The 21,858-nt window shown below is 33.7% G+C and overlaps 1 protein-coding gene across 2 annotated transcripts in view; it reads right to left on the bottom strand.

The window, feature by feature from the left end:
• The window catches only part of LOC138132625 (protein croquemort-like), a 53,194-nt gene extending 39,155 nt beyond the window's left edge, over positions 1-14,039 (bottom strand). Inside the window, exon 1 of one of the 2 annotated variants that reach the window (XM_069050210.1) lies at positions 13,865-14,039. The gene's annotated coding sequence lies outside the window, so the exon portion shown is untranslated. The remainder of the gene's footprint in view (positions 1-13,864) is intronic. The other variant, XM_069050208.1, reaches the window with a different exon arrangement.
• Positions 14,040-21,858: the final 7,819 nt, after the last annotated feature.

Raw genomic sequence — 21,858 nt, 5'->3', positions numbered from 1 at the left:
TGTGAAACCTTCTTACGGGAGATAAGTTAGAATCAACGTCAAAATTCAATGACATTTTTTTAAATTACATATTTGATAGGTATTGTCATTTTAAATTACCCTTGTAAATAAAATTGTTTCTCCCTCTCGTCAGTGTATTTATTGCCAATTTCAAGCAAAATACTCGCCATAATAATCTAGTCCGGCCGACGAGTTCCTCCCGGTACCCAAAATATCCTAATCTTGGATGCAGGTAGCGAAGGGTTGGGGATTAGACTGCATTGCAGGGGTGGTAATTATTATCTGCACATTTAAAAAATAATTTTTATTCTAGTCATCCTTCCATTTTTGCTTTTTTAGATGCACTTATTAGTTTTCAAACATATACGTATAGCAAAATTCAATCTGCAAACAGAGGAATGAAAAAGTTGAGAAACGACGTAAGAAACAAAAAGGAGACATTACAAAAATTAATAGAAAATTATGAAAATGGAATATTCCCTAGAATAAATTTTGTACAAATAAACCTATGTTGTAATAATACTCCTGGGAGTAAACATTTTATTTTAATATTTAGGAAATATTCGTTTATCTTGCACTCAAAAATGTAAAAATATACCTGCCGCCTTCCTTAATCCTTCGACAATAAGCGGGAGCAACTCGTCTACAGATAACAGCTAAGTACCGACCACCTGTGGTGTAAACTGACCGCTGGGAGGAACTCGTCTACGTCCAGTCCGGCTACCACTCGTCGACTACCTATCGCAGTAATCTCCCATAACCTTGGGAGGAACTCGTCCGAAAAAGGGTTATGCAGGTAAAGAAGTGAGCACCCGGAGGAACTTGGATACGCCCGACTCTGTTCTCAGTGTTCTCACTTTTTTCTAGAAGCGCTTTACAAAATATTAGCTGCTTGATGGCTTATATTAAATGTAGTGATTTAACCTGTGAAATTGGTTATTTCTAAAGTAACTTCAACATATACAGTGAGTTTTTTTTGCAGACTGGCCATAGGGTTTTACATGCTGATTTTTCCTTATATTAAATGTAGTGATTTTATCCTGTGAAATTGGTCATTTCTAAAATAACTTCAACATATACAGTGTGTTTTTTTTGCAGACTGGCCATAGGGTTTTACATCTTAATTTTTCAACTTCCTTTGATACAAAGAAATTGTTTTTGAAATAACTGACCGCTTTGCAATATCACTTTGTCGCTCTCCAGATTGAAACTTATCAATTATTAATTTATTTCATCCTGTGTCAAATTTCTAGTATATAACGGTATTAGGCCGATATGGGTTATATAACAGACGAGGTTGAGATATTGTAAAATCGAGGTGGAGCCGAGATTTTATAATCAACCGAGTCTGTTATATCCATATCGGCCGTATGTTGTTTTATAGTTTTCTTTATACCATACTATTATTAGGATTTATCAGTACTCAATGCTTGATTGATATGATACCCATAACAGACTAGGCCGTTATTCAAAATTATCAGACCGAGGCCGTTATTTTTGCTACCGTTGCTACGGTTACGGCACAGATGACAACTAAATTTAATTTTTGAAGTAAAGAGAAATGTCAGTCTTACAAATAAATCATCGTTAAATGTTAAGTATTATTGATATAAAGAAAACTATAAAACAACATACGGCCGATATGGATATAACAGACTCGGTTGATTATAAAATCTCGGCTCTGCCTCGATTTTACAATATCTCAACCTCGTCTGTTACATAACCCATATCGGCCTAATACCGTTATATACTATTTCTTTATACCAATAATACTTAACATTTAACGATGATTTATTTGTAAGACTGACATTTCTCTTTACTTCAAAAATTAAATTTAGTTGTCATTTGTGCCGTAACCGTAGCAACGGCAGCAAAAATAACGGCCTCGGTCTGATAATTTTGAATAACGGCCTATAATTTTGAATAACGGCCTACAACAAATTTAACAACTTATTAGATACGTGTGTCCCAAAAACTTGCAGCGGTTGCAATGGTTGCTATCCGCCCTGGTTCAACTCATCGATTATTAAAAATATTAAACGGAAATGGCAAATTTGGCGTAAATACAAAATTAATAACAATCCCGTAACATGCCAGATATTCAAAACGATCCGCTCGCAAATTAAACACGACATCAAGCAGGCGTATAAGGTTTATATTGACAGTATTGAAGGTAGCATTAGAACTGACCCAAAAAAATTTTGGTCTCACGTTAATAGCATCAAAAACTCTAAGGGTGTTCCAGGTCGCATGTCATATTTAAATAATCAATTTCAAGATCCAAACGACATCGTCAATGCTTTTGCAGATTTCTTCCAACAGTGCTACACTGCTTCGGGAGTTTTCACTGGCCGGGACGTTATTCATTCTGATACTAATAATGTAAACACTCCTTTCATATCTGAATCAGACGTAACATCAGCCCTAAAGAAACTTAAACCCAAATTAACGGCTGGTCCCGATAATATTCCTGCGTTTCTCTTAAAAGACTGTGCCTCAGTCCTAGCGTATCCCTTGCAGTTGGTGTTTAATCTTGCTCTCAAAACCTGCAAATTCCCTGAAATATGGAAATTATCAAGTATCTCGCCAATCTTCAAAAAAGGCAACAGAACTCAAGTAGAAAATTATCGACCAATATCTCTTATTTGCAACTTCTCTAAGGTGTTTGAATCCATCCTGTATGACACTTTGTTTGCAAGCGTTCGCAACACGATCTCCGAATTTCAACACGGGTTCGTTAGTGGCCGTTCTACAGTAACTAACTTGTGCTCCTTTACGCAATTTGTTGCTGAATGTTTTGATGCCAGGCTACAGGTTGATGTGGTCTATACCGACTTCTCTAAAGCTTTCGACCGGTTGGATCACCGCATTCTGTTATGCAAACTTCGGGAATTTGGTCTCTCAGAATCATTGTTGCAATTCTTCGAATCTTACCTTGGGAGCAGAAAGCAATTTGTAATGTGTAACGGATTTAGATCTAAAGAAATCACTGTATCATCTGGAGTTCCGCAGGGCTCTGTTCTTGGACCTCTGTTTTTTATCATGTTTATTAACGACATCAGTGTAAATATCGAGTCCAATATTCTCATGTATGCGGATGATCTTAAAGTGTACAGAAAAATATCTAACACACATGACTGTGAAATGCTGCAGCGAGATATTATTAGGATTCAAGAGTGGTGCAAATGTAATAATCTGTTTTTAAATGTTCAAAAATGTCATGCTATGTCCTACACGAATAAATCCACAACAATCCTCTTTGATTACCACATAGATCACTGTTTGCTTACTAGAGACAACATGATCTGCGACCTGGGAATTACTTTTGATACAAGATTAACATTTTCAAATCATATAAATGTTATAGTCTCCGGGGCACTGCGATCTCTGGGATTCATTATAAGATGCACTAAAAATTTCAGTGATATCAGATCATTGAAAATGTTATATTTTGCCTTTGTTCGTTCTCGTCTCGAATATGGAAGTATGTATTATCTGGTCTTCAAATTGCCAGACACACATTCAAAATCTGGAAAAAGTCCAGCGTCGTTTTCATAAATTCTTGGCCCATAGAATTGATGGTACTTATCCCGAAAGGGGTCGCTCGCAATCTGAACTCCTTGAGCGTTTCGAATGTCAGGATCTTAAGACTAGACGCGTGAACGCTTCAATGAGCTTTCTTCGTAATCTGATACATTACCGTATAGATTGTAGTAATCTTTTGAGCAAGCTCTACTTTCTGGTTCCCCGCCTGACCTCCCGAAACCATGTATGCTTTTACCTACCTACTCCGCGTATTGATGTTCAGAAACATTCTCCTTTATATACCATGTGCGAAAATTATAACGTACATCAACATGCGTTTGACATCTTTCGGTAATGTTATCTGTATGTATTTCTTTTCTCTTGCTATTCTCCTATCCCTTAATTGGACTTGTTCTGTGGGATAGACGTATTCTAATAATAATAATAATAATAATAATAATAATAATAATAATAGGCAGAATATAGCCTAAGGGAGTCCGTTTCGGCTCAGGGACGCGAGGGTCGCGGGTTCAATTCCGACCCAGGGCGAAAAAAAAAAAAGGCTATATTCTGTCTCGTGATTCGGAAGTCACGTTAAGCCATTGGTCCCGGTCTATTGAGTTGGTCATCATGCCCCTCATAGATTTGTAAAACCAGTCCTAGACTGTGTAACAAATTTTTTTATAATAATAATAATAGATTGTTATAGGTGTTATATCAATCAAGCATTGAGTACTGATAAATCCTAATAACAGTATGGCATAAAGAAAAATACTTTACGTCATCAGTTTGAATCCGGGAAAACGCAAAAAACGGCCGGACGCCGGTTAAGTGTTGCTATTGGAAACACAAAAGTAACAATCGCAATAACAATTATTCAGGTTTAAGAAATGTTTTATTCAAAACTACATCTAAATGCAACTTAACAATTTAACTATTTCAGCCACAAAGAAGATGCACTTACTTTCTCAGACTAAAAACGTTAGTTCATAAATAAAATAATACAACCATTTAAACCAAATCTAAAAAATAGGCCAGCCAGCATAACCTCTTCCGTAATTTTCTTCACATTATTTTCTGATTTCCATTTACAAAAATGGCTGAATTGTTTTTGATACCTTTCACCAGACTTGCTAGGTATTAATTCAGCACAGGCTTCTGCAGATTTTCTTACAATTTCTGGAGGATTTGCTTTAGAAGTCATTTTGACGCACAAAATTATTTCAACAAAATAAACAATTGCCAAACAGCCGTTGCTAATCATGTTCCAAAAATGTGACTAGATTTGGAGCTTTTGTTGGATTATTTTGAAATTAATTTCAATGTTTCTTTCAAACGAAATTTGAGGCAGGATGAAATAAAATACATAACGACATTCGTCCGTGAAATCTTTTTACAGTACTCGTTTCGAGTTTCAAGACTTGGCTCCTTCGTCGCCTCGTCCTTAAACGTCTAACTCGTACTATAAACTATGAGTTCCCGGACTTATAACATTAATTACTATTTCGCATATCTACAGACAAACTTTTACCTTTAGGCATCTTTATTTAGCGTACCTATATACTACAAAGACACACAAATTTTAAAGCACATAGCTGTGGTAACTCGTTAAAAATGAATAAAACCAAATGTTTCTTTACTTTTGTTTTTTTGTCGAAGTAAACTTGACATTTCAATGAGAATTTTGTTGCCTGGCAATTTAACGAAAAAAACTGCCTTCGTCCGTAGGACGAGTAATTTTTTCTGGCAGTTTTTTAAGTTTAATTGCCAGACAACAAAACTCGAATTATAAATGGCAAGTTTACTTCGACACACAAAAAAAGCTTGAGTGTAATTCGGTAAGACAATTTAATGAATACGTAAATCACTATGATGCAGACCTACTAGAATCAGACGCTTTCAAAAGTTAGGTTCCGTTTTGTCGCTGGAAAAGTTAGGGCAAACTTTTTTCGCTGTCATAATGACAAAAACACCGCTGCTTATGGGATTTTTAGTGTATGAATTAAATTGTCCCTATAAAAACAAAAAAAGCCGTTTTGGTACAAAAAATACTGGCTTCAGAAGGTGACTGGCTCGCCTTCGGCTCTCCAGTCATATCCTTCTGTCGCCAGTAAAAACCCTTTTTACCATGCTAGTAATGTTAAATACTATTAAATTGTACCGTGAAATCTGTACCATTAGTGACTGTGTGCATCTTCAAGATGATTTACTCAAACTCAGTCGATGGTGTCATGAAAATAAATTATATCTACAGCTTGCCCATTGTAGCTTGAGCTGTGACAGATGCGCAAGTTGAATAAAGAGGTCCGATAAAGAGGTCCTGGAAGCAGCAAAGAAATGAGACACGAACAAGTGTACTGTAATGTCCACTATACAATATACCGGGTCATTATAAATGTTTATTCGGAATCGTATTGTAATATGCACATTCCTAACCTTATACGAGGGCGGAAAGTTAAACATTCCTTTTTATCTTTACTTCCCTCTCTTGGTCAGTAATAGACCACTTTTTTTTCCAGTGGCGTACACGAATTGTCGAAAAACGAATAAAATAGTATACAAACCTTGGTGGGAAGATGTTTCCTTCCTGTCTCGAGCATTAGTTCACCTCAGCTACGCCTTGGTAAACTATCTTAGCTTTCGACAGGAATGAAACACTTTCCACCTCGGTATGTAATCTACTATTCTAAAGCTAGTGTGGCACGGTACTAACTTTCACAGAAAATTTACCAGTAAATTTAGACCCTGTAGAATTAATAACGTGACATTAGCAAGAGTTGAATCGGTTGTTGATTTAAGTATTACGTTTGACAACAAATTGTCCTTCGTTCAACATATAAACGTTGTCGTTACAAAAGCATTTCAGGCACTTGACTTTATTATAAGGTGTTCTACGCACTTCAGAAATATTGACACCTTAACGTATTGTGCATACGTAAGATCAAAACTTGAGTATGGCAGCATTATTTGGGATCCAAGTTATCAGAGATATGTGGATAAAGTTGAAACTATTCAGCGTCGTTTTCTCAAATTTTTAGCATTTAAGACTGATGGTGCCTATCCTGAAAGAGGTTATTCTCAACAGAATTTACTTAAAAGGTTTGGCTTTCTTGACCTTCACACCAGGAGAAGAAATTTTTCAATGAATTTAAAAAAAATGTATATCAAATACAAAATTGACTGTCCTGACTTACTAAGTCAGATTTCTCTTCATGTGCCTAACAAAGGAACTCGTCACTGGAGAACTTTTTACATAACATACTCGTATCTATACTCAGAGCGAATGTACTCGTATTGAAGTTTTCACCTTTGCACCAAATGTGCAAACTTATTGTAATGAGTCGCAAGATAATAATGATATTTTTCTACTGCAAACTGTTTGCAAACTGTGTATCAGTCGATTCCAGCACGCTCTACAGGATTAAAATGTAGACAATTGCGATTAATGTGAGTATACGATTTCATCACGACCCGCTGTATAATAACCACTCTGTTCATTTAATTAAAAAAGTAATTTCAATAAGCGATATATCAAATGAAAAGGCGTTTAAGGGACTATAAACTGCCATATAATATTTATTTTTTAAAGCTAGTGTAACACGATACTAAATTTCACAGAAAATTCTGTAAAAATGACAAAGGCAGACTATGATCCTGATCGTTTTTCGTATCCCACCTCCACCCGGCGGCACGGCAATTTTGCCGGAGTACATACACTATTACGGATAATACTATCAAGTAATAGTGCAGTGCTTATCAACATAATTACCGGCGTCTAGCCTCCACATTTTGACTTTTTTGTGTTTTATGTTCTGTGTCAATGTTAAGGAATTTCCTCACGATGTGACATGAGTATAATAATATACCTTTTTGAATTTCAACCACCAATGTGTTCTCTAAGTCCAAAATTTTTAAATTTTTAAAAAGAGATTGCGGTACTATTCCTGTTGCTGAAATTATAAATGGTAAAATCGAAATTTTTTCTAAACACCAAAGATCTCTCATAGCAACGGATAGTTCTAAATATTTATTAATTTTTGTATTATATGTCTGTATTATATTGTGTGAATTTGGAACAGCTATATCTAAAAGATATGCTTGCTTTTGTTGTTTATTTAAAATAATAATGTCTGGTCTGTTATGCTGAATGTGAATGTCAGTTAAAACTGTGCGATCAAAATATAATTTGTAATTGTCATTTTCTAAACAACTTTCTGGTTTATAAATGTAATGTGGTTGTGTATCCTTTAATAAATTGAATTTAACTGCTAAATTCATGTGTATAATTTTTGCGAATATATCATGACGTTTTTTATATTTGCTTTGAGCCAAAACGGTGCAAGAAGAAATGATGTGTTCAATGGTTTCCCCTTCAGTTCCGCAAATCCTACATTTATCGATGATCGATTGTAAACCGCATATGTGTTTTTTATAATTTCTTGTATTTATAACACGATCTTGTATTGCAAATATAAAACCCTCAGTCTCAGGATGAATATTTGATTTTTTAAGCCATGCATGAGAAGCTTGAATATTAATTTCTGGCTGTTCTAGCTCTTTAAAATATCGCCCATGTAAAGACTTTTGTTTTATATTTGCTATAGTGTCAGGTATATTTGGCTCAACAATATCTGAAATTACATTATCACTTAAATTTAAAGGTGTGTAACCTTTATCCGCTGAAACCAAAGCATTAAAAAAAGTGTTATCACGAGCTCTATTGAGAAAATAATTTTTTAGTGAAGCAATTTGATTGTGTTGTAGAATTTCTAGATTTGAAAAACCCCTACCACCATTTTCGCGTGGTAAATTAAATCTTTCAATAGCAGATTTGGGGTGATGTTTACAAAATTTTGTAAAGAGAACTCTAGTTTGAATATTTATATTCTGTAAATTAGTTTTGGACCATTTTATAACACCAAAAGAATAGGTCAACAATGGAACAGCGTATGTATTAACTGCTTTAATTAAATTATTACCGTTTAATTTTGATTTTAAAATAGATTTAATTCTTAAATAAAATTGTTTTTCTAAATTTTCTTTTATAATTGAATGTTGAATATGATTTGATTGATTAATACCTAAATATTTATAAAATTCTCCTTTATTTAAATTTTTAATGATTTCTCCTTCTTTAGTTATATATTCTAAATTTTCGTAATGACCACGACATATTGATTGCGTTTTACACTTATCAATACCAAAACTCATGCCAAAATCATTTGAGAAATTTTCAGTTATTGTTAGTAAAGATAAAATGTGATTCTTTTTAGATGCATAAAGTTTTATGTCATCCATATAAAGAAGGTGATTTAATTTGGATAGTGTGGTATTATTAACTCTAATATTGAAACCATATCCAGTGCTATTTAATAGATTTGTCAAAGGATTGATGGCTAGACAAAACCATAAAGGACTTAAAGAATCTCCTTGATAAATTCCCCGTTTAATTTGAATAGGCTCGGATTTTAATTTAGTATTGTTTATTGATAAATTTAAAGTAGTTTTCCAAAATGTCATAACATGGGATAAAAAGTTAATTAAATCCAACTTAATTTTATAAATTTTAAGAATTTTAATTAACCATGAATGTGGTACTGAATCATAGGCTTTTTTGTAGTCTATGAATGCGGTACAAATATTTCTATTATTTTTTCTAGCTTGTTCCATTATTACCGTATCTATTATGAGTTGTTCTTTACAACCAAAACACTCCTTAACACAACCTTTTTGTTCTTCATTAAGTATATTTAATTTTTGACAATGGTCGTAAATTATTACTTTAATGCAAGATGTCATAATTTTATAAATTGTAGGCAGACATGTGATCGGCCTATATTTTGATGGATTTTTAGTATCGGAATCTTTTGGTTTCAGATATGTTATACCATGGGCCAAAAACTCTGGAAATGTGTTAGGTTCCCTAATAAATCCGTTAAAGTGATCAAGTAAGCATTTATGAATACAAGTAAATTTTTTTAACCAAAAGTTATGAATTTGGTCACCTCCAGGGGATTTCCAATTATGTGAACTATTAATATTTTTAACTAAAATTTCAAGGCTAATTTGAATATGATGTGGATTATTACTATCTGGTATCTCATTTTCTAAATTAGGAATCCATTCTGCCTGATTATTAAATTGAACTTCATTTGACCATATGTTTGACCAGAATTCTTTAATTTCATTTATATTTGGTAGACCATTATTATTTTGAGTTTTATTATCTGCTAAATTTTTGTAAAACAACTTCTCATTATTTCTAAATAGTTTATTTTCAAATTTCCGTTGTTTATTATTTTTATATCTTTTTAATTGTTTAGAATAAATATTCAATTTTTGTAATAAAGTGTCTTTAATTTCTATTAATGTTTCATTATATTCGTTATATTTTAAACAATGTATTCTGTTTTTATTTAAAATCGATTTAATACAGTTATTTAGATGATTAGAATTTATACCCTTTAAATATTGAGTTATTCTACCTAAATCTCGTCTGATATTGTTAATGCGTTTATTTAGTCTTCGTTCCCATTTTGGTAATTCTTTAGCTTTTATATTATTTGTCTGGTCAATTTCTTTTGAACCATTTAATCTGATAATTGTTAAAGCTCCACTATATATGATACTGTGTAATTTTCTAAAACTTGTCGTGATATTTACAAATTTAGGTAAAATGAATTGATTTAAAATTTCAATCATTGCAAAGAATTTTTTGGAGCTTTGTTGTTTAGGTAATAGTGGTCTATTAAATGGTTCTATATGTTCAAATTCGTTCAGAGTTCTATTAAATTCATCTTCAATTTGTTCTTTAAAATTTTGATGGTAGTAAAAATTTTGATTAATAACATGTATATCATTATAACTCAAGTCTAAATTATTTATGTCGTTTTGTATCGTGTTGTTTGGTGTTGAATTACTTTGATAACAGAAAGAGTCATTATGATTTGGTAAACTTTGTAAACTTTGCGGTTCAACAGAATTTTCAACTAAATTATTAGAAACTTCATTATTGTCAGAATAATTAATTGACAATTCTACCTTTACATCATTTTTGATCTTTTCTAAAATTGCCGAAGGGATATAGTTTTTCTTCATAATGGCTCTCCTCTGGTCAGCTAAATTTTGAATAGTAACAGGAAACTGGGGGTACTTACTTTGGAATGCTTTAAATAAATCAAGCCTGTAAGTACTCACAACATCATTATCATTTTATAACAAATTTTCTACAAAATTTAGCATCGTGTCATACAGCCTTAAAGTAGCAGTTTAAGTGGGGTGATATTTAACTTTCATATTTTAAATTGTGACATGTTTTTCATTACTTATTTTTAAAGTCACTATTTTTCTAAACATTGCTGTATAAAAATATTATTTGTTTTTTTAAAAGTTCTGAAGAAATAAAAATGTTTAATAAATAATAATGTATAATACACTGCGCCGCAAAATTAGCGCATACTCTATAAAAACTTTAAAAAAGCCTGTAAATTTAAATTTTAAATGATGCATTATGAAAAGTGGTTTTCTAATGAGTATCGGATTTAAACTTTAAGATAATGCGATAAATGGCAGTCAATGATTCTCTAAAAAGTAATACAATAAATTTTCTAAATTATGCCTTAATTTTGCGGCGCAGTGTATAATTAATCAACTTAAGTACAGTTGCGGAATTAAAATTTCGGGCACTATTGTCAATGTCATGATATAAACTCTAAAACAACCTTTACATTAATAACCTTATTTTTTACTCTTGTCATGTTTTTGTCTTTTTGGCATTTAAAAATTGTCATTTGTGGCATAATAACGGGTAGGCAAAATATCAAAACGATGATTTAATTACACTCAGTGCAACTAACTGAAATCTCAAAATTCAAAATTGTTTGGGTGATTGACACAGATAAGTTTAATTTTTGAATGTCAGTCATGATGACAGTAGAAGGTGCTTTACAGAGATTTTGTTGAAGTGACAGAAAAATAGTGCCCGAAATTTTAATTCCGCAACTGTACATAACATTTTTGATTTACAACACAAAAATTTCCGATAATAATGCGGAATCTGGAAAAGTGCCCCGAATGCTTGCAGCGTTTCCACGTTGAATGGCAAGGGAAATCCTCTCGAAAAGGAATTTATTTGATTTTGAATCGCCTAATTCCGCAATTAGTCGGTTTCCGATGACATTAATGAAATCGATGGCTTCTTTGCACCAAGGGCCTAAGGTTTCAAAGGCTAAACCTTTAAATACGTAATTTGACGAAATAATTGAACTATATTTGCTATGTTTGCGTTTGCAAGCCATTTCAGCGGCAAAACCTGAAACTTCAAAAGTTTTCAAAACGTAACTGTCTGCAAGTGTATCTACAATAGTAACGTCCCAAACTAAAGGTTAACCTTTAATCCATGGTACTAAAGTCATCCCATCTGGGCGTTTTCCGTCATCCCGAGACAGTCCGTTTGGTTCTAAAGTTGAAATAACATGAATAGAAGTCAAAGATCGGTTGGTAATAGTATCAATTTCAGTGTGTCTGGAAAATCTACCACTGCTTTTTGAACAACTTAGACCGTGGATGCCAATTTTGTCAACTTTCGCATTGCGTAATAATTGACACATTTTAATGAAAAGGCGAACAAAATCAAGTTGCTTTGTGAGACCTGTCAGCAAGAGCATTTGTTACGCAAAGAATTTGACAAGTTGTTAAAATTGCATTTCCTGGTAATCGTGAGTAAAAATGAATACCTTTGAAGAAATGACCGACATGCTACAAGCGTATTTTGAGTGTGAAAAAAGGTCTCACAAAGCAATTTGATTTTATTCGTTTTTTTCATTAAAATGTCTCAATTATTATTTGTTAAACCTTTCAAAAAACAAATCATATTTTTATACAGCAATGTTCAGAAAAATAGTGACTTTAAAAATAAGTAATGAAAAACATAATGTTGCAATTCAAAATAAGAAAGTTAAATATCACCCCATTTAAACTGCTTCGTTAAAAAATAAATATTATATGGCAGTTCATAGTCCCTTAAACGCATTTGATATATTGCTTATTGAAATCGGACAAGAAATAAAGTTGCTAGAGCATTTAAAAAAAAATTGGATCGCCCTGTATAATACCACGAGTAGTCCAAATTATGTCGATTATTTTTCAAACTGGTCACGAATGTCAATTGTGCTTGGGAATAACTACACGAGTGCGTTAGCACGAGTGAGATTCGCAAGCACAATTGGATTTGACAGCAAATCGAAAGAAATTAACGCAGAAATTGAAAAAAATGTTTCCAACAACACAAAAAACACACGTGAGTCCGTTTGGAAGCAATTCCATAAATTCATTCAAGGCTGCATTCATTTGTTAAAACTATTCGCTAGGATCACTAGTGGAATATCCGATATAATTTGCACGACAGGTGAATGGAACAGTCAAATAAAATTATCTAAAAATTAAGACATAACCTGTCTTATAACTTTGATCAAAATTGCTTACGTGATTTAAATTTATAATTAGAAACTGCTTAAACTGTTAATTACTTTAATATTGTTTTTATTAATTCTTTAATATTAATATAGGTATAGAAATAATGGCATAATACCGATAAGTATAAGACTTTAACTGTGGACACCCGGTATTGTAATAAACGAGAATAATTAGAATTTTGTCACGGCCAGTAGACATTTGTTAGGTCTACTAATTAGCTATCTAATTATCCAAATAGAGTAACTCAAAACAGCTTGTCTGAGACTTTTTTTTTTTTTGAGACGTTTACAAGGGAATACTGAATACCGATTTTGATCATTTTGGGAGTTCTTATTGCAATTTGGATGCGAAATCAACGATTTAGAAGTTAGCTAGCTTCTCCAGATTGCATTTTCCTTAATTACCTATCTGAAACTTTTCATTTAAAATTGGCAGATGAAAGACGATATTTGGATTCTATATTTTGGAATTTGGAATTATATATTTGTGGAGACCCTCTAGTACCAATAAATTGTTCTTTCGCTAATGATTTTTCCATTTAAGATAAAAATGTCCAATTTGGAGGAATGAATTTAGATTCTGATAGTTTGAAATGTGAGTTTTTGCAATTTAGAGATGAAACAGACACCTTTTTTAATTTGTTAAAGTTTGTTGTCAATACCATCACAACAATGTTCCTTAAAAAAACATAGGTTACAGTAAACTTTATTTTTTTAATACGTAATTGAAACTACCAACAACAACACAATAACAACAAATTATGACGCAGATATCGCAATATAATAAAGCAGATAATGAAAAATGTAACATCAATCAAAGTTTATTATAACCTTAATTACAAACATAACCAAAAATTTCAACACACCTTAATACTGACCTTAAAACACTATTATGTATCACAAAAACGTCCACATTAAAAATTTGGTAAACTGAAACTCTCTAATTTGCAAAAGTATAAATTTTACAAACCACATTTAACAACATATTATAAACCAATAAACCACACAAATAAATGACAAACGACATTCCGGATCCGGATACCGCACATGCGCACCCAATGTGTAATTGTGTAAGACAAAAACTGTTTTTGGGTAATGTCTGTTATTTTTATCAGCAACAGAGTTTGATTTGGACGAAATATCGGTAAAGCAATTTGTTGATGAAGATGACACTCAATTTAAAATTTAAAAAAACTAAAAGCAACAAGGTCAAACACATCTTCAATAGGTTGAACATGTGTATACTGTGTTGCATATCCAATAGAACAACACAAATTAATGGAACTTTTTGGGATTAATAAAAATGAAAACTATATAGTAAGTTATAACTACACTGACCGGCAAAAAAAGTGGGACACCAAGAAAAATAATATTATACTAAAATCATGATTACAAAATTAAGTAAAAATGATGTCGTTACTTGTATTCTGTTCTTAAAAATATACCACCTAACAAAGATGTCATTTGAAAGGCTTCAATTAACACATTAACAACAGAAAAGAAAAATACAATTATAAAAAATAAATAAACAAGGAACATGAACGCCTCTACTTAATTCAATATTTGGTATTCCCGCCTCTTGCCCTTATTACAGCTTCTAGCCTTCGTGGCATTGACTTGATTAAGTGCTGAATTTCTTCTTGAGGCGTATTATCCCATTCTTCTTGCACGACTCTTCGAAGCTCTTGAAGAGACACCAGCTCACCACACCGCGCTCTAACCTGTTTACCGACAACGTCCCATAGATGCTCAATGGGGTTTAAGTCGGGACTACGTGCTGGCCAGTTCATTGTATCAATTCCTACATCATGAAGATAATCTGTTACAATTCGAGCAGTATGTGGGCGAGCATTGTCGTGCATGAAAATGAAACCATCGCCTGCTAACTGGGCAAAACCCACGACATGGTCTTGTAGGACCTCCTCTATATACCTATGGGCTGTTAATGTGCCTCTTTCAATAAAAACCAACTGTGTACGGGCTTCCCAAGAAAAACCTCCCCATACCATAATTGATCTTCCATTAAAACTGAGCCTTTCAGAAAAATTGCAAGGTGCATAGCGTTCTCCTGGTCTTCTCCAAACTCTCGCCCGTCCATCTGGAGATCGGAGAGCAAATCTCGACTCATCGCTAAAGAGTACCGACTTCCATTGCTCTAAATTCCAATTTAAGTGTTCCTGTGCAAAAAGTAATCTGGAAACCCGATGACCTCTGAGAAGTTCTGGTCCAGTTGCTGGTCGATAGGCCCCTAAATTTGCTTCGCCACGTCTTCTTCTTACAGTCCTTTCATTCACGTTGACCTCTCGTACCCTTTCCAGTTGATTTCTTATCTTAACTGCCGTCATATGCCGATTTCTCAAACTAAGCATCGTAATGTATCGATTATCACGAGCGCCTGTACTTCTTCTACGTCCTGATCCAGGTCTTCTGGTGTACCCTCCAGTCTGACGAAAACGAAGTACGGCTCTATGGACACTGGATCGTGCAAAACCAAGAGAATTCGCAGCTTCGCGAATGCTGAAGCCCACGTGAACTAGAGCTATAGCTCTTGCAGAATCTTCTTGCGATAATGACATTTCAATGACAAAAATAACAAATTTGTGAAAATTCCATGACAACAATGTCAGAAATGCTTTTTTTTTAGGACGAAAGAAAATAAACGCCATCTGAGATTTTAATAGATTTAAGAAAAACTCAACAATTGAAAGGTAAAACCCAGTAAATCAAAAGAAAATTGTGGAGAATAGGAAATAAAACAAAAATAAACTTTTGGGATAAAAAAAATAACGTACATACTTAAATATAAATGAATTTTTTTAATGTCCCACTTTTTTTGCCGGTCACATTGAGTGTCAACATTTTTTTATGTAACTAAGCCTGCGCCCCAACGAGCGAGAGTTTATTTCAAATTCGAAAAGGTTTCTCCTGATTTCGCATTAAATTTGTTTTGAAAATGAATTCACGGAAGAAAGGTACGGGAAGTGAAGTGAACATAACCTTAACCATGATTTGGTGTCAAATTGTTATACAGCTGGTCCATATGTCCAAATTTTAGGGTGGTACAGTCAAGGAGTATAGAATAATAGGGAGGGGGACATACGGCCGGCCGAGTGAAGCCGCCTTAATGCGCATGTCTGCTATTAGTACGCCCCAAGAAAGTAAATCAAATTACTTGCATTGTGATATTTAGTGTGGTTTTCTAGTTTCTCATACTCTGAATACATTTGTGATGCAAAAAAAACATATAGTGTTTTATTTTCCTGCAGTTTTATTGTTAATTCCCAACATCTCAAGTAGTGTTAACTGGGGCGTACTATCGCGGCCAAAATACTTTGGTCGTCAATGTGACATAAATGGTATTCAATTGTAAAGCAAGCTTTAGGATGTTTAACCTTATTTTTTACTGTTGTCAAAATTATTTTAATCCATCAGTGTCGTACAGGTCGGGTAAATCCCAGCTGTGGAGGCAGGGTTCAAAAGCAAAAGATCAACATGGTCGCGGTTTAGACAACCTTCAGAAGCAAGTAAGACGATTCTATATTTATCAAAAACTGAAGGTGCCATATTTTTGACAAGAATAATTTGAAATTGTCATGTATATTGACATTAATACTTGATTTACATTTGAAGTGTCAAAAAGTGACGACCAAAGTATTTTGGCCGCGATAGTACCTCACGGGTTGCATAAAATTGCACCCGTTTCCTTGTCCCTCACCGCTTCAATTTACCGCGCCCATAAGCTTGCGTATGTCCCCTCCCTATACTTCTATACTCCTTGCGTACAGTATGGTTTTTTACTTCATTTTGACACTGACAATTGTTTATTAAAAAAACTTCACTATAGAATAATCCTGTATAAGGTGTTCACGTAACCTTCCGAGATGTACTATTGCGAGCAAAAAAAGTGGGACATCAAACTTCTGTCAGTTTTGAAAAATTCAATGTAGTTCAAGCTTTATTGTCATTTTGCCTTTGCTTATTGTCATAGAAATTTGACACTACTCTAGCTGACAGTTTAAAATTTTATTTTATACTCCTATTTTCCTTTTCAAATGCCCTCTTCTTTTCATAAAGGTAGATTTTTATTGGGACTTTGCACTACGTGCTTACTTACACTTATTCCCTACAATCTCCAATACTTAATGACAATTCAAAGTAGGGTTAGCATCAGATAAGGGTTATTTCACATTAAAAGTCAAGGCACTGACGTTGATGTCCCACTTTTTTTGCCCGCAATAGTACGCCGAATTTATGCAATTCAATATTCAGTAGTCACAAAATACTAGATGCCAAAATACTTATACAATTTTATTATCATTAATAATTATATTAATACGTTATCGCTAATGAAAGTTATAGTTATAAATGAAAGAAATAAATAAATACTGGTTGTATTTAAAGTTCGTCAGGGTTGGAAAGTTACGTGAAACACAGGTGCGTCCTAAAAAACGCGGCAAGCCATATCTCCGTTGTTTATGGCTCGATTTAAATAAAACAAAAACTAAAATAAATCATTTTAAAAACGCTATAAGTACAACATACACATTTTTTTTATGTCATTCTTGGTCAGACGATAGTCAACTTTGTTTTTTCAAATAGCTTGATATATTTTTTATACCCATTTTGAAAGAGATTATTTTTCTGAATCTAATGATATGCCACATGTTAGAATGCATTTAACGGTAATTGGAATTTTGTTTCTAAAAAAAAAATCAGGTTACTATGGAAAACAATCCTAAACGCAATAGCAATACTTTCTGAAGAGCAGAACAAAAAATAATGTGAAAATATTGAAAATCTTTTAAACAAAGCTGAACTCCTTACCAGACACGTGGCTTATACTTCAATCAAGAAGTGTCTTTTCATACCAAAATTTAGTTTTTTATTAAGAACAACTCCATTTTGGAAATTTTCTAATTATGTTAATTCAATTGATTCTTCTTTAGAGAGAATACTTAATTTACGTTTAACTGATTTACAATGGTGTCAGTCCACTTTACCGATTAGATTTGGTGGGCTGGCAATTCGTCGCATTTCCGATATTTGCCTACCTGCTTTCCTATCTTCAATTAATGGGGTTGAAAAGCTTGTTTCTTTATTAATAAATTCAAAGGATAATGAGCTTATTATTCACCATTATGATGGAGCTTTAGAAGTCTGGAATGTAGAAAATGAGAACGAAAGACCAACAATCCCACAATTTCAGAAAACTTGGGACAATATTAATATCAAACGAATAATTGCCAATGACTTAATCTTTAATTCACCTAAAGACTTGGCTCGTTTCAAGGCTTTGCAATGCAGAGAATCAGGATCTTGGTTACATGCAATACCTTCTCCTAATATTGGTACTCTTTTAGATTACACTTCCTTCCAAGTTTGTATTGGTTTAAGATTGGGTTGTAATCTTTGTACACCTCATTTGCAAATGCAATGCGAAAGTTGACGAAATTGGTATCCACGGTCTAAGTTGTTTCAAAAGCAGTGGTAGATTTTCCAGATACGCTGAAATTAATTCCATTATCAACCGGTCTTTAACTTCTAGTCATGTGAATTCAACTTTAGAACCAAACGGACTGTCTCGGGATTACGGAAAACGCCCAGATGGGATGACTTTAGTACCGTGGATTAAAGGTCAACCTTTGGTTTGGGACGTTACTGTTGTAGATACACTTGCAGACAGTTACGTATTGAAATCATCTGAAGTGTCAGGTTTTGCCGCTGAAATGGCTTGCAAACGCAAACATACTCGTAGCAAATATACACTGCCGCTCAAAAATTTCCGGATTTTTTTAAATTTAAAGTACTTTATTTATTTTTTGTGAAAATTTAAGTCAAGTAATCAATTAATTAATGCAGGGTTTTAAAAGAAAATGCTAGTTATTATATTGTACTCTTTAGGGCAACACCTGCATTAAGTGATTTTCGCACTTTATGCGTATCTAAAATTATTCATTTACAAAGATTCCTTATGTTTAGATTGTGTTTTTTTTTTCAAAGCTACATTTCAGATCACAGATTTGATTCATTTGTGTACCATGGTACCTGAAATTGCTGCTCAAATTGTAGCTTTAAACAACGATGGCCGAAGTGTGCGGTATATTGCACAACACCTTAATATGCCGCGAAGTACTGAGCAAGACGCACTCTTGCGATTCCGTGAAACACATGGATTCACGAGAAGGCCGGATCTGATTATAGCAGGTCAACAACTGATCGAGATGACCGTTTTCTGTGTCTTTCTGTATTGCGAGATAGGGGATTGCCATCAACTATCCTTGCTGGACGATTAGCTGATGTTCGTGGAGTTATGATTTCAGCCCAAACAGTCCGAAGGAGACTGAAGGAAAGAGGTTTGTCTGCGAAAACACCAGCTACAGGCCCTAGATTAACGGTAGGACATCGAAGAGCACGGCTTGAGTTTGCACACCAGTATGTGAATTGGGGCGACAACGAATGGAAGAACGTGCTCTTCACAGATAAATCCAGATTTAATCCTAGATCACCAGACGGTTGTGAGAAGGTGTGGCGAAGACCAGGGGAGCGATACAGTCAATGGTGCATATCTCCCAAAAGTGGATATAATGGAGGCAGTATTATGATCTGGGCTGGTATATCTTTAGAGGCCCAGACCGATTTGGTGTTTGTTGAAAACGGCGCAATGACGACACATAGGTACATCCTGGAATGTGTAGAATCTCATGTGGTTCTCTATATGCCATTTATTGGCGAGAATTTTCTTTTTATGGATGACAATGCTCGCCCGCACATGGCGAGAATTGTCGTTCGATATTTGGAACAAGTTGGTATACGACTTCTTCCGTGGCCAGCCAATAGTCCCGACTTGAATCCAATAGAGCACGTCTGGGATTTTCTTGGCAAAAGAGTGAGACGTCGCCAACTCCGACCGGAGACGTTGAATGGCTCTGGAGGAAGAATGTGCTCAAATACCTCAAGATTACATTGCCACTCTCATTCAAAGTATGTCAAATCGTTTAAGAGACGTTATAAGAGCTCGCGGTGGTAACACCCGTTATTAATGTTGAATTAGTAGTGTTATTGTAGGTCATAATTGCATGTTAATTGATCAAATATTCCATTATATTTGTAAATTTAACTTTTCTTCATTTCATTTTTTCATTGTAAAGATGGTGTTACTTATTTAAACACAATTTAAGAGAGTTCATGATTTTTCATATAGGTACCACAATAACAGTTTTGTAGGTGTCCGGAATTTTTTGAGCGGCAGTGTATTTCAATCATTTCGTCAAATTACATATTTAAAGGTTTAGCCTTTGAAACTTTAGGCCCTTGGTGCAAAGAAGCCATCGATTTCATTAATGTCATCGGAAACCGACTTATCGCGGAATCAGGCGATTCAAAATAAAAGAAATTTCTTTTCGAGAGGATTTCCCTTGCCATTCAACGTGGAAACGCTGCAAGCATTCGGGGCACTTTTCCAGATTCCGCAATATTATCGGAAATTTTTGTATTATAAAACAAAAATGTTATGTAATTATGTTATTAATATAAAGTTTCACATCTTTGTATGAACAAGTTGAGCTGTTGTGACATTTTGAAGTCGGTAATTTAGATAAATAAGAATTTAGTGTTTTATGCATAATAACCAAAAGTTTAAAGATATTATTCATAAGCACTGAAATCTCTGGGGTTTATGCATATTATCCAGAGATATTAGTTAATATGCATATTAACAAAAATCTCTGAGTATTGTGCATAAAACCAGATTTCGCATATTAGCGGTAACATAATACAGGTGTCCCAGCCAAGACTTTCGAGGCTAATATCTCGGTTATTTGTCAATGGATTTTTATGAAAGTTAAAATACAGATATTTTAAACGGTGAAGGTTCAATTAGTAATAATAAAATTACTTCAAGTTAAAAAATGTAATTTTAACACACGTTTCCTTTATTGAAAATTAAGCGCAACTATTACTAGATTGTTAAACATTAAAAAATAGGTGTCTACACAAAAAAATAACTAAATCGACGAAAATATTAGATTTTGTTGTTAAAAATTTAATCTAAATTTTGAAAGTATTTGAGCAGTTACTTTTTGAAACAGTTGATGAAAAGTTGCCAAGCAACATTTTGTACATCCCTTATTAAAAAAGTTAAATTGTGTAAATTTATTGAAAATACTTATTGAAAATAGACTACAATGGCAGAAATTTGAATATTGTTGAAAAAGGAAATAATTTTTGCCTATGGAGAGTGTCGTAAGAACTTCAATGACATAGTTCGTTTTCTCGTGGAACGCTATCCAAATGTAGGCTTTACAAAATGTAAGGTTAAGAGAGTCGTCAATTTATTTGAAGACACAGGAAACGTACCTTGCTAAAATATCCCGATCGTGTTCTAGTCCTTAATGGAAGAATTAAAGCATCCAGTATAATAAATTACGTCCAAATGTTGTCTTTAACTAAGTAAGTGTAAGTGTTTGTAAGGTTAGAAAGATAAACGTCAAATATGTCACCTGCATTTGTGCGAAAAGGGGTGACCAAAATTCGGCAAAATTGCGCGTTTGTTTCATACGCGTCTACGTTTTTGCATCTGCAGCCACGTTTAACACAGTTTTTTTCTTTTTTCTTGCAAACCACACGTCTTTCAAGGACGAGCATTTTTAATTGACGATCAATGTTTTGATATAAATCAAAAGACTTGGGTTATTACATTAATGGGATTTTACTCTTCACCGTCTAAAATATCTGCATTTTAAATTTCACAAAAATCCGTTGGAAAATAACCGAGATATTAGGCTCGAAAGTCTTGGCTGGGACACCCTGTATTCTAAATACAGAAAAAAAAACGCAACCCATAGAATAAACTCAGAAGGGG

The sequence above is a fragment of the Tenebrio molitor genome, chromosome 6 (assembly GCF_963966145.1).
Source record: "Tenebrio molitor chromosome 6, icTenMoli1.1, whole genome shotgun sequence".
Taxonomy (NCBI): domain Eukaryota; kingdom Metazoa; phylum Arthropoda; class Insecta; order Coleoptera; family Tenebrionidae; genus Tenebrio; species Tenebrio molitor.
This window is presented reverse-complemented; position numbering and strand designations above follow the sequence as displayed.